General features: G+C 54.2%; 1 pseudogene; it reads left to right on the top strand.

Annotated features, from left to right (window-relative positions):
* The first annotated feature begins 8,985 nt into the window (after positions 1-8,985).
* Positions 8,986-13,279, top strand: LOC120383469 (annotated as a pseudogene).
* The last annotated feature ends 3,511 nt before the right edge of the window (positions 13,280-16,790 follow it).

Raw genomic sequence — 16,790 nt, 5'->3', positions numbered from 1 at the left:
CCTATATATATTTTTAAAATGCTTTCTTATTGTTCTTAACTCCTCTTGTGTCCTTTGGTTCCCTAATCGATTTCCTACAATGCCTAACTGCAGTTTTATATTCATTACTATCAATGTCCCCTTTCTTCCTTTTGTTATAAAAATAAAAAAGTCTCCATATTCCATTCCTACTCTCAGCCATAACCCTGCTCAGGGGCCGGATCAGAGTTGGCACCCCCAGTGGGGAAAGGTCCCGTATCACATTCCCTAGTCCCTCTGCACTGGAGCCGAATTAGAGCCACCCCCCCATAGATGGGAAAGCCCCATATTCCATTCCCCACCTCCCTGAGCCAGCCAGTCCTCCCAGCTCCCCCCACCCTTTTTAAAGTTGTAGTAATAGATTTATAGCCTTTTAAGGACAGAAAAGACTATAAGGACCATCCAGCTTGACCGCCAGCTTAGCACAGGCAGACGATTCCACCCAGTGATTCCTGCATCCAGTCCTATAACTTGTGATGGTCGTTTTGTTCTGTGTTTTCACAGTGCATGGCACACGGGGGTCTGCTCTCCTAAGTACTCGCACGATGCAAATAACCGGCTGCTGGTGCGTTGAGCCCACTGCCTACCTTGCTGATCAATACAGTCTCATTGTTTCTATGTGTCCACCCGCAGCCGTTGTCTCCTGTCTTATACTTAGATTGTCCTGGGGCAGCCACTGAAACTTTGTTCTGTGTTTGTTCAGCGCCTGGCACAGTGAGGACCTGGTCTATAACTGGGCACCTTGGCACTGCCAGCTTAACACAAGTAATAGATAGTAATAGTGCTTGTGGAGATAAGTGATTACACTCAGGGTATGTCTACACTACAAGACTATTTTGAATCAACTTAATTCGAATTTGTGGAATCGACCTTATGAAGTCGAAGTTGTGTATCCACACTAAATACACTAGTTCGACTGTGTGAGTCCACAGTAACGGGGCCAGTGTCAACTTTGGAAGCGGTGCACTGTGGGAAGCTATCCCACAGTTCCCGCACTCCCCGCTGCCCATTGGAATTCTGGGATTTCCCCCCAATGCCTGCTGGGGGGAAAAATGTGTCGAAGGTGGTTTGGGGTAACTGTCATCATTGAACCGTCAATCACGCCCTCCCTCCCTCCCTGAAAGCGCCTGCAGGCAATCTGTTCATGCACTTTTCTGCTCAGTGACAGCGCGGGCGCCACAGCACTTTGAGCACGGATCCCGCTGCAGTTATGGCCGTTGTCAAATCCTCGCACCTTATCGTCCACCTCTTCCACAGTCAGCTGCTGAGAATAGGGCAACTTTTCAATGGTGCTGCGAGCACTGGTGGACCATGGGGGATGTTTTACCAACATCAACGTCGGGTGGCCAGGCAAAGTTCATGACGTGCGTGTTTTCAGGAACTCTGCTCTGTTTAGACGCCTGCAGGAAGGTAGTTTCTTCCCGGACCACAAAATAAGTCTTGGGGATGTGCAGATGCCTACAGTGATCGTCGGGGACCCAGCCTACCCGCTAATGCCCTGGCGCGTGAAGCTCTGTGCAGGCGCCTTGCACAGCGACAAGGAACTCTTCAAGTACCAGCGAGCAGTGAGCAGCGTGACCTGTGACTGTTCAGTTTCTTTACAGAGAAGCTGAACCTGCCCCTGTTTCTTTACCAAGTGACTGTTGACTAGCATCTGCAGTTACATACCCCACCCACCCCGCTTCCCCAACTTCCAACACACGTTTAAAAATAAAATACATGTTCCACTGTAACTTTACAAAGGTTTCTTTATTGATGACTTTGCGTTACAGGGTTGAAACTGGGACACGGACTGTGCTGGGTAGGGTGTGCAGTGATGTAAAGACCGCCTGTAAACTCGAGGAATGACAGGCTCCTGCTCCCAGAGTGGTCTGCAGTGCCGGACTGGATGTTTCAACGGAGCCTGCCATCCCTCCTTTTTGGGACTCTGCGTGCAGGGGCTATGTGGCCTTTTGGCGGGGGAGGACGGATACAGATTCCTCTGCTGCGTGGCTGTGTGGTCCAGGACAGGGACCGTTGCATGAGATCTGTAACCCCCCTCCCCCGCTACAAAGTCACGTACCCCCCCACCCACACAGAATCTGCAAACCACCTCCCATACCGACCAGGGTGCGTACTGACTGCAGTGTGTGTGTGACCTGCTGCTGATCCTGCCTCCATGTCTGTACCCTGGTAAAGGTGATTGTCCTGTCCAATTACCAACCCCCTTCCCCCCCTTCAAACACAGTCTCCTCTAAAAGAACATGACGGAAACAGTAATGAACAGAAAAGTATTTTTTATTATCAACTAGACAGTTAGGGGATGAAACTGGGATGGGGGCTTGGGTGAGGCGGGAAGGAAAGGACTTCTCAAAATTTAGGGTATGAGAGCTTTTGGGTACTTGAGCACTCTGCTGGGGTGCAGTGACAGTTTTCACGGCCTCTGGCGCCCCTCCTTCTGGTTATTTTGGCTGAGGGGGGTATGGGACTTTGTGGCGGGGGAGGGCGGTTGCAGATACACTGCAGGGGGGCTCTGTCCTCCTGCCTGAGGTCCTGCAGAACATGCACAAGGCGCCGGAGCATGTCCGTTTGCTCCCTCATTAGTCCAAGCAGCGTTTGAGTCGCCTGCTTGTCTTCCTCACGCCACCTCTCCTCCCGTTCGCTGTGTGAGCGCTGGTACAGAGAGAGGGTCTCCCTCCACTGGCTCTGCTGGTCCGCCTCGTCTCGGGAGCACCCCATAAGTTCAGCGAACATCTCGTCCCGTGTCTTTTTCTTTCGCCGCCTAATCTTTGCCAGCCTCTGTGAGGGGGATGCTGTGGCAGGTCTGGAGACAGTTGAAGCTGTGTGATGGGAAAAAGGGAGTGAATTCCTTGCAAAGATACATTTTTGCGAACAATGAACACAGTCTAGTCTGTCTCTGTGAATTCTGGGTTGAGATCCCAGTGCCTGATGGGGCAAAAACCATTTTCGCGGGTGGTTCTGGGTAAATGTCGTCAGTCATCCCTTCCTCCGGGAAAGCTACAGCAGACAATCATTTCAAGCCCGTTTTCCCTGGATTGCCCTGGCAGACGCCACAGCGTGGAAACCATGGAGCCTGTTTTGCCTTTTGTGCCTGTCACCGTATGTGTACTAGATGCCGCTGACAGAGGCAGTCCAGCAGCGCTACACAGCAGCATGCTTTTGCATGACAGCAGAGATGGTTACCAGCCATACTGTACCATCTACCATACCATAAATTGGTAATAAGATGATCATGGTTACCAGTCCTTTTGCACTGCTCAGTCCTGCCTAGAATATGGGCAAGTGTACTAGAGAACCACTGTCAGAGAGAACCCAGAGCACAGCTGCTCTGTGTCATCCTCTGCAGATTATGAGCTGTATGCTATTCACAGGGGGGTGCTCTCAATAACCCCCCCCCTTTCATCATTCTCTCCAGCCTTCCTGGGCTACCATAATTAGTCCCCCACCCCCCGTGTGATGAATGAAGAATGAATGAAAAAGACCCAGACCACTTGTTAGTGAGAGAGTGAGAAGGCAGGTTCTCTGTTGTGTGTGATAGTCCAGATAGGAGATAGGAGAGTGAGGAGAGGAGGGAGCCCAGCATCCTGCTGCTAGTCCAATTTGAATCTTTTTTTTCTTTACATGAAGGGGGGGGGATGGCTGAGCTCTCAGTGCCTGTGAGAGATGATTGCCCCCACCAGCCAGCATGCATCAAAAACATTAATAAGGTTCACTTGACACCTTGACACTGACTGACAGACTACTCATGGTTACCAGTCCTTTTGCACTGCCCCATGTGCCAATAGGCTGATGATGATGATGGATATCAGTCATATTGTACCGTCAGCCACCCATGGCGGGGGGGGGGGGAGTGAGGATGTCGGTGTTGAGTGCTGCAGCATCGCATCTATCTGCAGCATTCAGTAAAGATACGGTGACATGTTAAAGAGTCAAGAGAGGATTGTTTTCCCTTTCACTTCTGAGGGTGGGGGGGGTGCATAAATTGCCGAGCTATGCCCTGACCCACCGCGGACACTGTGTTTGACCCTAGAAGCATTTGGAGCTCAGCCAAGAATGCAAATGCTTTTCGGAGACAGCAGGAACTGTGGGATACCTTGCGTCCTCAGTCCCCCCTCCCTCCATGAGCGTCCATTTGATTCTTTGGCTTTCCGTTACGCTCGTCACGCAGCAGCGTGCTGAGTCTCTGCTATGCCGTCTGTCCGGAGATTTTTTAAAAATACTTTGGACCAGGCGTAACATTACAGTAATTCCCCTAATTAGATGCAGGAGTCTCCGAGCGAGATCACCCTGAGGACGGTCACTGAAGGAGATAGAGAGCGCATGCTGCGTGAAAGCCAGCACAAACCAGGGCCCTATGCAGCCGTGCTCGGGGAGGCAATGCTCCCTGAGTACCTCATGAAAGCCTCGCGTGGAAAAGTGTGCTGCCACGGAGCACCCAATAAGGTAGCTCTCCCCAGGAACCTCCTGCGGAGGCTTTTCGATTACCTCCAGGAGAGCTTCGTGGAGATCTCCCAGGAGGATTTCTGTTCTATCCCCATATATAGAGAGACCTCCTTTTCACATACTTCAGATTCCTGTTATATTAAGAATACAAGTTTACATGGTTAAAGCACTTACCGAGTGATCCTTCCCCTGATTCAGGGTCCGGGTTAATGGCCGGGGACGGTTGGTAGGGGCTCTCCGTGACGGTGATGAAGAGATCCTGGCTGTCGGGGAAACCAGCGTTGTAAGCGCTGTCGCCTGCCTCGTCCTCCACAAACCCTTCCTCATCTTCCCCATCCGCGAACATCGCCGAGGAACTGGCCGTCGACCCTGTCCCATCGTCAGAGTCCATGGTCACTGGTGGGGCAGTGGTGGCAGGCTCCGTAGCGTCCGTTTGCCGCTTTGATTTTTTGGTAGCCTTGTCTGGGGTCCTTGATTTTCACGCGGCGCTGCGTTGCAGCCCGGCTGCATCCTCTGTCTCTCATGGCTTTGGAGACCTTCTCGTAGGTCTTTGCATTCCATTTTTTGGAGCACAGCTCCGAAAGCACAGACTCCTCGCCCCACACACCGATCAGATCCAAGAGTTCCCGGTCAGTCTATGCTGGGTCCCTCTTTCTATTCAGAGATTACATGAACTCCTCTGCTGGAGAGCTCTGCATTGCTGCCGGTGCTGCTGAGCTCGCCCCGATGTCCAACCACGAAATGAGATTCTAACTGTCCAGACAGGAAAAGGAATTCAAATTTTCCCGGGACTTTTCCTGTGTGGCTGGTCAGAGCATCCAAGCTCGGACTGCTGTCCAGAGCGTCAACAGAGTGGTGCAGTGTGGGATAGCTCCCGGAGCTACTAAGTTCGATTTGCATCCACACCTAGCCTAATTCGACATTTAGCGCTACTCCCCTCGTCGGGGTGGAGTACCGACAATGACTCATTGATACTGCTCTACAGACTATACACTGAAATGTAAGTACAATGTTTATATTCCAGTGGATTTATTTTATAATTATATGGTAAAAACAAGAAAGTCAGCAAGTTTTCAGTAATCATGGCTGTGATACTTCTGTATTTTTAACTCTGATTTTGTGAGCAAGTCCTTTTTAAGTGAGGTGAAACTTGGGGCACGCCAGACAAATCAGCCTCCTGAAAGGAGGACAGTCGCCTGGAAAGGCTGAGAGTTGCTGTAAAGTGAGGGGCATTTGGGTAGGAATTCAGTGTCTACTCCACTCACATAACTCACACAGACCAACGCCACCTTGAGCAGGGCACGCAAACGCTGGAGAACAGAGATGTAGGAAAGAGTTTTCCCATTTCATGACTTTTTTCAGATTTTGAAACATTCTCCCATCTGGAAGCAGGACAATAAGTCGAAACCTTGAAAATTTGCACAAACCAAAAAAAAAAAAAAAAGTTTTCATTGGCATCAATTGACATGTTTTGTTTTGATCCTTTCCAAATGTTTTGCTTTCATTTTGACTCCTCCTTTTTAACTCTCTTCAGCTTTAATCAGGGGCGGCTCTAGGAATTTTGCCACCCCAAGCATGGCGGCGCGCCGCGGGGGGTGCTCTGGTGGTCGCCGGTCCCATGGCTCCGGTGGACCTCCTGCAGACGTGCCTGCGGAGGGTCCGCTGGTCCCGCTGCTCCGGTGGACCTCCGGTGGGGCACGCCTGCGGATGCTCCACCGAAGCCGCGGGACCAGCGGACCCTCTGCAGGCACGTCTGCAGGAGGTCCACCGGAGCCGCAGTCCCAGCGGACCCTCCGCAGGGACGCCTGCGGGAGGTCCACCGGAGCCACCTGCCACCCTCCCAGCGACAGGCAGAGCGCCCCCCACGGCATGCCGCCCCAAGCACGCGCTTGGCACACTGGGGTCTGGAGCCGGCCCTGGCTTTAATTCCCTACAGGAAAAGCTGTTTCGAACCAGCAAGGTGGACCTTTTCATTTACCAAACCAAATGTCAAAATGGGAGGTTTCGACAATTTTGAAACTTTTTTACTTTTCCGCCAAAATGTTGACTCACCTGCCCCCATGAAAAGTTTCGTTTCAGACGAATCAGCATTTTCAGACGAGAAAACGTTTAGTCGAATATTTCCCAACCAGCTGTAATGGAGAGTCCATGTCTACCAAGACCAAAGCTACCTAGCGCCCCTAGTGGTAGACAGAAGACACAGCGGTGATGAATATTCAAGGTGAACATAAGAACGGTCATACTGGATCTGACCAATGGTCCATCTAGTCCAGTATACTGTCTTCTGATAGCAGATGGTGCCAGGTGCTTCAGAGAAAATGAACAGAGCAGGGCAATTTATCGAGTGATCCATCCCCTGTCGACCACTACCAGCTTCTAGCAGTCAGAAGTTGAAGGACATACTGCTCCTCAGCATCCAGTCTGCTCTGCTCTGTGTTACTGTAACCCACTGGTCGGTGTGTCACAGGGTCCTCTCCATGCCAATCCACAGGGGATCTGAATTGTACAGATGCCATGTGTCTTTAGCTCAAGCTGTAGCAGCTCACACTTTCAGCTATGGATCATAAATGATCTGGAAAAAGGAGTAAACAGTGAGGTGGCAAAATTTGCAGATGATACAAAACTACTCAAGATAGTTAAGACCCAGGCAGACTGTGAGGAGATACAAAGGGATCTCACAAAACTGGGTGACCGGGCAACAAAATGGCAAATGAAATTCAATGTTGATAAATGCAAAGTAATGCACATCGGAAAACATAACCCCAACTAAACATACAAAACGATGGGGGGGGGTCTGTTTATCCCCTCTGTTACCACTCAAGAAAGAGATCTTGAACTCATTGTGGATAGTTCTCTGAAAACATCCATTCAATGTGCAGCAGCAGTCAAAAAAGCGAACAGAATATTGGGAATCATTAAGAAAGGGATAGGTAATAAGACAGAAAATATCATGTTGCCTCTATATAAATCCATGGTACACCCACATCTTGAATACTGTGTCCCGGTGTGGTCACCCCATCTCAAAAAAGATATATTGGAATTGGAAAAGATTCAGAAAAGGGCAACAAAGATGATTAGGGGTGTGGAACAGTTTCCCTATGAGGAGAGATTAATAAGACTGGGACTTTTCAGCTTGGAAAAGAGATGACTAAGGGGGGATGTGATATAGGTCTATAAAATCATGGTGTGGAGAAAGGAAATAAGCAAGTGATGTTTACTCCTTCTCATAACACAAGAACTAGGGGTCACCCAATGAAATTAATAGGCAGCAGGTTTAAAACAAACAAAAGGAAAAAAACGGTTACTCACCTTCTCATAACTCTTGTTCTTCGAGATGTGTTGTTCGTGTCCATTCCAATCAGGTGTGCGTGCTTGGCAACCGGAAGATTTCCCCCCTAGCAGCATCCGTTGGGTCGGAGAGGGCGCCCCCTGGAGTGGCGCCATCATGGCGCTCAATATAGAGCCCTACCGAACCACCACCCCCTCAGTTCCGTCTTGCCAGCTACTCCCACATAGGGTTAGGTGGGTGGATATTGGAATGGACACGAACAACACATCTCGAAGAACAAGAGTTATGAGAAGGTGAGTAACCATTTTTTCTTTTTTGAGTGATTGTTCATGTCCATTCCAATCAGGTGACTCACAAGCCTAAGTTATGGAGGCAGGGCCGAAGTTGTCCACTGACTGGAGCACTGCTCTACCAAAGGCCGCATCATCTCTGGCCTCCTGGGTAATCGCGTAGTGTGTGGTGAAAGTACATATGGACGACCATGTCACCGCTCTGCAGATTTCCTGGGTTGGGTCTTGCGCCAGGAATGCTGCTGAAGAAGCCTGCGCCCTAGTGGAGTGCGCTGTGAGCAGAGAGGCAGGCACCTCTGCCAAGTTATAGCATTCACGGATGCAGGACGTGATCCATGAGGAAATTCGTTGGGAGGAGACTGGAAGTCCCTTCATCCTGTCTGCCAGGTCACAAACAATTGAATGGACTTTTGGAATGGTTTAATTCTCTTGATGTAGAAGGCTAACGCTCTGCGGACGTCCAATGAGTGAAGCCTCTGCTCCCTGCCACTCGAGTGCGGCTTAGGATAGACTACTGGGAGGAAGATGTCCTGGTTGATGTGAAATTGGGAGACAACCCTTGGGAGGAACACTGGATGAGGCCTGAGCTGAACTTTGTCCTTACAGAACACGGTGTATGGAGGCTCTGATGTCAGGGCTTTGAGCTCAGACACCCTCCTGGCTGAGGTTATCGCTACCAGAAATGCCATCTTGTATGACAGGTAGAGCAGGGAACACGTCGCCAGTGGTTCAAAGGACGGACCCATCAATTTAGAAAGGACCAGACTGAGGTCTCAGGTCAGGGCCGGTTGCCGGACGTGCGGCTATAGTCTGTCGAGACCTTTCAGGAAATGACTGACCATTAGGGGTGGCAAACACCGACCGGCCCTCTGCACCTGGATGGAAGGCAGAGGTGGAGGCCAAGTGAACCCTTATTGACGACATGGACAGGCCCTGCTGCTTGAGATGGAGAAGGTAGTCCAGTATGAGTGGTATAGAGGCAAGCATCGGGGGACGAGTGATGCTGCACATAACCAGATTGAGAATCTCTTCCACTTGGCCAGGTAAGTAGCCCTGGTAGCAGGGCCGGCTCCAGACCCCAGCGCGACAAGCACGCGCGTGGGGCGGCACTTGCCAGCAGGGGCGGCAGATTGGGCTGGCGGACCTGCCGCAGTCACGCCTGCGGGAGGTCCACCGGAGCCCCGGGAGGACCGGACCTGCCGCAGGCAACACTGCGGAGGGAGTGCTCCTCCCGCGGCTCCAGTGGACCTCCCGCAGGCGTGACTGCGGATGGTTCGCTGGTCGCTCGGGTCGGCTGGACCTCCCGTAGGCATGCCTGCGGCAGCTCAACCACAGCCGCCGGACCAGCGAACCGCCCGCAGCTGCGGGAGGTCTAGCCGAGCCGCGCGACTGGCGGACCCTCACCAGTCAAGCCCGCGGGAGGTCCGCTGCTCCCGGGGCTCCGGGGCGCCTCCCGCGCATGACTGCTTGGGGCGGCGGAATATGTAGAGCCGCCCCTGCCTGGTAGACGGTTTCCTACTGCCAAGGAGGACTTGTCTAACCAGGTCCGAGCAGGAGAGTTCTGTGGGGTTCAGCCATGGAGCTTCCACGCCGTAAGGTGCAACGACTAGAGGTTCGGATGCTGGAGACAGCTGTGATCCTGTATTATTAAGTCCAGGAGGAGTGGCAAGGTAACTGGGGCTTCCATGGGCATTTCCAGGAGAGATGTGTATCAGTGTTGGCAGGGCCAGGCTGGAGCTATCAATATCACTGAAGCCTCTTCCCTCCATATCTTGAGGAGCATGTTGTGAACGAGAGAGATGGGCGGGAACGCGTAGAGAAGACGGCCTCCCCATGGGAGGAGGAACGCAGCTGCGATGGAGTCTGGGCTGTGATTCAGGAAGGAGCAAAACTGCTGGCACTTTTGCCTGAGCCTGCTTTTGGTATTAGGAAATACCAGGAATAGAAGCTCTCGCCCTTCAGTTCCTGAGGAACCTCTTCCACTGCCCCGAGCAATAGGAGCGAGTGTGGGAGCTGCTCGTGAGAAGGGTTCCTGAAGAAGGTTGGGGAAGTGGGGTGGAAGGCAGGAGGGCAGAGAATTGGAAGGAGTATCCCTTCTCTACTGTGCAGAGCACCCAGCGGTCCGACATGATACAGGCCCAAGCAGGGTAGAAAGGGGATACTCAGGACGAGAAGGTAAGGCAGGTTGGATCCAGTCCAAGTGCTGGTGCACTGTCCTTGTTCACCCCTTCAAAAGGCCTGCCTCTGGCCGGATGAAAGTTTGGACGGGCCAGATCCCTGGCCTGAGGATGGGTAGCCTTTTTTCCGTCTTTTCAGAAAATAGAGTCCCACCCTCAAAGGGCAGCTCCTGAATGGTCTGCTGGACCTCGTATGGCAGACCTGATACCTGGAGCCAGGAGCTCCTTCTCATGGCAATCCCAGTAGACATCATCCGAGTGGCCGCATCAGCCCCATCCAGAGCAGCCTGCAATGAAGCTCGGGAAATGAGCTTGCTCTCCTCCACCAGGGCCAAGAATCGGCACAGGAGTCCTGCGGCAGCAGCTCTGCGGACTTTGCCGTTGTCCCGCATGTATAGTAGCAGTGCCTGCCAACAATGGCCTGCTGATCAGAAATGTGGAGCCATAAGCCACCAATGGAGTAGACCTTTCTCCCAAAAAGGTCGAGTCATTTTGCCTCCTGATTCTTTGGGGAAGGGGCCTTGGTAGCTCTGGCACTTGCGTTGGTTAGCAGCATCCATGACGAAGGAATCTGGTGGAGGATGGGTATACAAGTGCTCATAGCCCCTGGACAGCACAAAATAGCATCTTTCATTGAGTTTAGACATAGAGGGCAATGAAGCCGGGGTCTGCCATAAGGTTTTGATGGTGTCGGCAATGGTCTTTATGAGGGATAGGGCAATACTTGCTGGGCAGGAGCGGGCGAGGATGTCCACCATTGGAGCTGTCTCCTCCACTATCTCCTCTGCCTGAATGCCCAGGCCCTGGGAAACCCTCCTCAGCAATTGCTGTAGGACCCTATTGTCCTCCAGGGCCAGGGCTACCAAAGTGCCCGCCAGCGCTTCATCTGGAGAGGAGGAGGAAGAGACAATGCCGGAGGCGGCATGAAAGTGGCCGAAGCTACCAACACCGCCCTGGAATGTGACCCTTGGCTCCGCCCTTGGCCTTGGTGAAAGGCCCAGGGAGTCCAAAAGCCATTATGCCGGGGCCTGCCAATGCGCAGGCCACGGTGCCGGTCTTGTGATGATCTGGACTGTCTATTTCTTCTCCGACGAGATCGATAGGAGTCTGACTCCGAGGTCTCCGAAAAGGAGGACGAGGGAGGAGTGGTACTGGGAGGTGTCGAGGGGCCACACCGAGGGCTTGGTGACCAAAGAGGCTAATGACCTGTTCTGGCTCAGGGGAGTGGTGCACCGGGGATGGAGACCGTGAGGCCATCATTGCTTTGCCCCCAGCAGCCTCAAACACCTCCAGGGTTGACAGGAGGTGTAGCTGTCGGCTCGGCCTGGGCGAGCGAGAAGGGTCCGGGCTCGACCACGGGGGCAGGAGTCGACGCAACCATCTCTGGCAGTGGGGCTGAAGTCATAGGCACCAACTTTCCCCAGTGCTGGTGGGTGCTGGTGCCCTGCCGCTCCCGTCCCCGCCCCTGGCCCGCCCCCATTCCAACCCCTTCCCCAAAGTCCCCGCCCAACTCTGCCCCCTCCCTGTCCCTATTGGGTGGCAGGGGACGGATCACTTGATGGGCACCCGTGCTGTTCATTCCCTCTGGGGCACCTGGCATTGGCCACTGTTGGAAGACAGGACACTGGGCTAGATGGACCTTTGGTCTGACCCAGTGTGGCCGTTCTTATGTACGAAGGTTCCCTAGTCAATCCCCTGTGCATCGGCCAAGGTGGTGTCCATTACATGACAGCACAGGGCTCTGCCCAAGAGGCTTCTGGGGGAGGAGAGGGATGAGGGGATGTGCCTGTACTAAGCCTTGTTCTGTCTGCCGTAGGTTCTGCCACCTGGGCAGGATGTTCACCAGATGTTCCTGGCGCCTGCTGCTCCTGCTCTCGTCCACACTCCTGCTCCTCTGGCTGGGCTGCTGGCACGGCGCCGCGCCGCCTCCTCCCGGCAGGACCCACATACTCCTCCTCTCCAGCTGGCGCTCGGGCTCCACCTTCGCCGGCCAGTTCTTCAGCCAGCACCCCGACGTCTTCTACCTGATGGAGCCGGCCAGGCATGTCTGGCACCACCTGCCCGGAGGCAGCCCGGAGCTGCTGCAGGGGCCTGCCCGGGACCTGATCCGCACCCTCTTCCAGTGTGAGACGGCCGTGCTGCAGGACTTTATGCATCAGCCCCACCAGGTGTCCCAGATCTTCATGTGGCTCATGAGTCGGGCCCTCTGCTCCCCGCCCGCCTGCGAGGCCTTCCGGCGTGGGGACATCGTGAGTCCGGGGGAGTGCCAGGCCCACTGCAATGCCAGCCTCTTCGGGAAGGCAGCGGAGGCCTGCGTCACCTACAGCCACGTGGTGCTGAAGGTCGTCAGGTTCTTCCAGCTGGAGGCACTCTACCCGCTCTTGGCCGACCCAGCCCTCGACCTCCGCATCATCCACCTGGTGCGGGACCCCCGGGCTGTCTACGCCTCCCGCCAGCTCATCTCGCTCTACGCAGACGACCTGCTCATCAGCCAGGCCCACAATGCCACGCCCAACGCCCGGCTGGTCATGCGCAAAGTCTGCCACAGCCAAGCCGGCATATACCTGGCCACCTTGCACCACCCACCTTCTGCCCTGCTGGACGCTACCTCCTGACCCGCTATGAAGACCTGGTCCGGGATCCACTAGGCCAAGTAGCTGAGTGGTACCGCTACACCGGCTTGGCCTCCTCCACCCAGCTCGAGGCCTGGGTGCATAACATCACCCACTGGTCCGGGCCTCAGGACCCTGAGGTCACCGCAGTGTGGAGAGATGCCAGCAAGGTCTCGCAGGCCTGGAGGCACCAGCTTAGCTTCCACCAGGTGCAGGAAGTGCAGGAGATCTGCAAGCCGGCCATGGAGGTCTTTGGGTACCGGCCGGTCAACTCGGAGGAGGAGCAGAGGGACCTCGCGAAGGACCTGGTGCTTCCGAGAGAAGAGCTCGAGATTCAGACGAAGGGCTGGAGTGTCTTCTCTGATCTGCACTGAGGATTGGGCGCAATGGGTTGGACGCTTGGAGAAGGAGGCGCTGCCTTCCCGAGCAGAGATCCTGCCAGGGAACGAGTCGTACACTTGTCCTGTGATTTTCCCACAAACCAGGGAGTGGATGGCAGTGGCAAAGCCGCACTGGGAATCCCCACTGATCAGTCAGGAACTGAAATCCCAGCTACACCCACTTCTGGGGAGCCCGGAATAGAATCCCTGTCCCGCAGCACTAAACACATAGGACCAATTGACCTATAGAAGAGCTGTCCTGCTGCTAGATCCTTTATCCTCCCTGCAGAGACAGCTAGTCAATGGGGCGGGGAGTCAGGACTCCCGGGTTCTAGCCCCAGCTAGGAGAGGGGAAGGGAGGGGAGTAGAGTCTAGTGGGCTGGGGGTGGGGGGCTGGGAGCCAGGTTTTCTCCAAGCTCTGGGGGGTGGGAGTGGGGTCTAATGAGTTACAGCAGCATATTCGTCCTGGACACTAAACCTGGCCCTGCCACAGAGTTGCTGTCTGACCTTGGGCGAGTCACTTAACCACTTTGCACCTCAGTTTCCCCCTCTGTCCTAGACATTGACACTTCATGGCTTGTGCAGGCTGAGGTCCTTGTTCCCACCAGGGGCTCCCTCCATTCCCTCCCACAAGCTCCGTGTGCACCCTTCTCCACTCCATTTCAGGGACTCCCTGCAAATCACTCCAGGGGCTCTGTTTCTCCCCCGTTACCCACTCCCCACATTTCAGGCTCCCCCATTCTCCCCATATCCCTGGGACTCTGCACACCCCTGTTCTGCACTGCCTGCCATTCCCGCCCCACCCCCCCATGGCTCTGTGTGCCCCACTTCCTCCACCAGTATTATTTCTATTCTTTCTGCCTGGGAGACAATTCATTCAGGGGGGCCGCATGGTCAGGCTGGGAAGCATTAGTGGGTGTCACCAACCAATTTTTTGATCTCTAGACAACTGAAGAGGTGCTTGAAACTGCGACTGTGCTAAACAGACGGCAGGGACTCCATGTGTCCCCCGTTTCTCCCCTTCTGGTTTTCCGAATTTCCCCTAAATGAATCGGCTTCTGCCCAGCGATGCCCAGAACATCCCCTGACGTCTTGGAGTTGACCGGGAGCCGTGTTCAGAAAGGACAGGGACCGGGAAATGCCGTTAGGTTGAGCTCAGCCAGCAAACAGAGATTATGAGCCCTACCTGACTCATAGGACATGCAGGGCGGTATCCATTGATTTCAATGGAAGCCTTTGAGGAGCCGTGTCCAGGTCTCGGGGTCACCAGGCTAATGGGACGCTGGATTTCCTGACTCTCCGCCCATTGTCGCCTGTGACAAATCTTCCCTTTATGCTCTAATGCCGCCGGGCTGAACTGGCACCACTAGGGTGACCAGACAGCAAATGTGAAAAATCGAGACGGGGTGGGGGGTAATAGGAGCTTATATAAGAAAAAGACCCAAAAATCAGGACTTTCCCTATAAAATTGGGACATCTGGTCACCCTAGGTGCCACTGACTTTGCCCTGCCATCCTCGCCTCTCCAACTCGAACGCTGAGCGCCTGAGTTAATAAATGTGTCGCCATCTAGATTTCATTCACAGCGCTCTCTGTACTGGCTGCAATGTAGATAGCTAGGCCAGAAAGCTAAGTAAAAGGCTAAATCAGTCCAGTGGAATAGGAGGGGACAGAGCGGATAGATAGGTCCCAGCATTAGGATCTGGACAGATATCAGGGAATGTCTCCATGCCAAGTAGACACCCACAGCAGCAAGTCTCAGAACCCGAGGCCGCACGTTTCCTCAGGTATTTTTAGTCCAAGCCCAAACGCATAGACCTGAGCTCTGAGACTCAGCTGGACCCTTCGATGTTTGACACGTTGGGTCAGATCCTCAAAGACATTTAGGCGCCCAACCCCATGGGAGTCACATCTGCCTAAGGCTGACCAGGCACCTGAGATGAAGAAAAGCTGGACTGCCCCGCTATGGTCTCTCTTCTCCTCTTGGGTCCTTCTGTTTTGTTAAAGGCAGGAAAGAGAATCACCAGGCACAGCCGTCGACTGATCTCCAGCACTTTCTGCCACCCTACCGGGGATTGTTTGACAAAATAAGAGAGTCTAAGCAATGTCCCCTCTGAAAAAGGCCCTTGGAAAAGTTTGGGTTACGTTAGTTTCGCCTCACCAGCCAATGGCAGATTCAAACAGATGCGGGTCTTGAGTTGAAATTCTTTTCCCTCTGCTGTGTCTGACTCAATCTATTTCCAACCAAGGCGTGAATTTTCCAGTGCTTTGCCCAGGGGTTGGAGTCGGCTGAGGTCTCTGTCCTCAAAACCCCAAACCATGGTTGACGGCTTAGAGTTGTACAACTGGCAGGGTCATGCTAACACCTGTGAGTCTCTGGGTCCCCTTATTCCATTCAAATGAACACAAAAGCTCTCCTGCTGCACGTGGGACTCGCTCGTGTTTGGTTCCCTTTGGACTTACTTAGGTTCCCTTCTGAATCTCGAACAGGAAACTTTTTAATGGCCCTGCCAGGGGGCTCGTCAGAGGCTGCATCACAAACAGACCGCGTTTTTAATAACCCCCAGAGCCCCAGTGGCTGGATCCTGCAGCTGGAAGCAGGAGCGGAGACGCTAACAAGGCCCAGCGCGATGCATTCCGAAGCCTAATGAGGAGCCCTGGGATGTGACGTCTCGGGGCCCTGAGTCTAAACGGGACAACTGGCGCCGAGCCATGCCCAAACTTTCCTCTGTCACAGGCAGGGGCTGGATCTCTTGGCATCAGATCATAGGCCAGCCAGGCCATTGACCAGTGACTCCAGTGCCCCAGACCCTTCTGCACCAGGCCATTGACCAGTGACTCCAGTGCTGCACACCCTTCTGCGCTACGCCATTGGCCAGTGACTCCAGTGCCCCAGACCCTTCTGCGCTACGCCATTGGCCAGTGACTCCAGTGCCCCAGACCCTTCGGCGCCAGGCCATTGGCCAGTGACTCCAGTGCCCCAAACCCGTCTGTGCCAGGCCATTGACCAGTGACTCCAGTGCTCCACACCCGTCTGTGCTAGGCCATTGGCAGTGACTCCAGTGCCCCAGACCCTTCTGCACCAGGCCATTGGCCAGTGACTCCAGTGCCCCAGACCCTTCTGCGCCAGGCCATTGGCCAGTGACTCCAGTGCCCCAGACCCTTCTGCGCCAGGCCATTGGCCAGTGACTCCAGTGCCCCAAACCCGTCTGTGCCAGGCCATTGACCAGTGACTCCAGTGCTCCACACCCGTCTGTGCTAGGCCATTGGCAGTGACTCCAGTGCCCCAGACCCTTCTGCACCAGGCCATTGGCCAGTGACTCCAGTGCCCCAGACCCTTCTGCGCCAGGCCATTGGCCAGTGACTCCAGTGCCCCAGACCCTTCTGCGCCAGGCCATTGGCCAGTGACTCCAGTGCCCCAAACCCGTCTGTGCCAGGCCATTGGCCAGTGACTCCAGTGCCCCAAACCCGTCTGTGCCAGGCCATTGGCCAGTGACTCCAGTGCCCCAAACCCGTCTGTGCCAGGCCATTGGCCAGTTATTTCCAGTGCCCCAGACCCTTCTGTGCTACGCCATTGGCCAA

The sequence above is a fragment of the Mauremys reevesii genome, linkage group 15 (assembly GCF_016161935.1).
Source record: "Mauremys reevesii isolate NIE-2019 linkage group 15, ASM1616193v1, whole genome shotgun sequence".
Classification (NCBI taxonomy): Eukaryota; Metazoa; Chordata; order Testudines; family Geoemydidae; genus Mauremys; species Mauremys reevesii.
The sequence above is the reverse complement of the archived record's forward strand: the minus strand, read 5'-3'. Positions and strand labels throughout refer to the sequence as shown.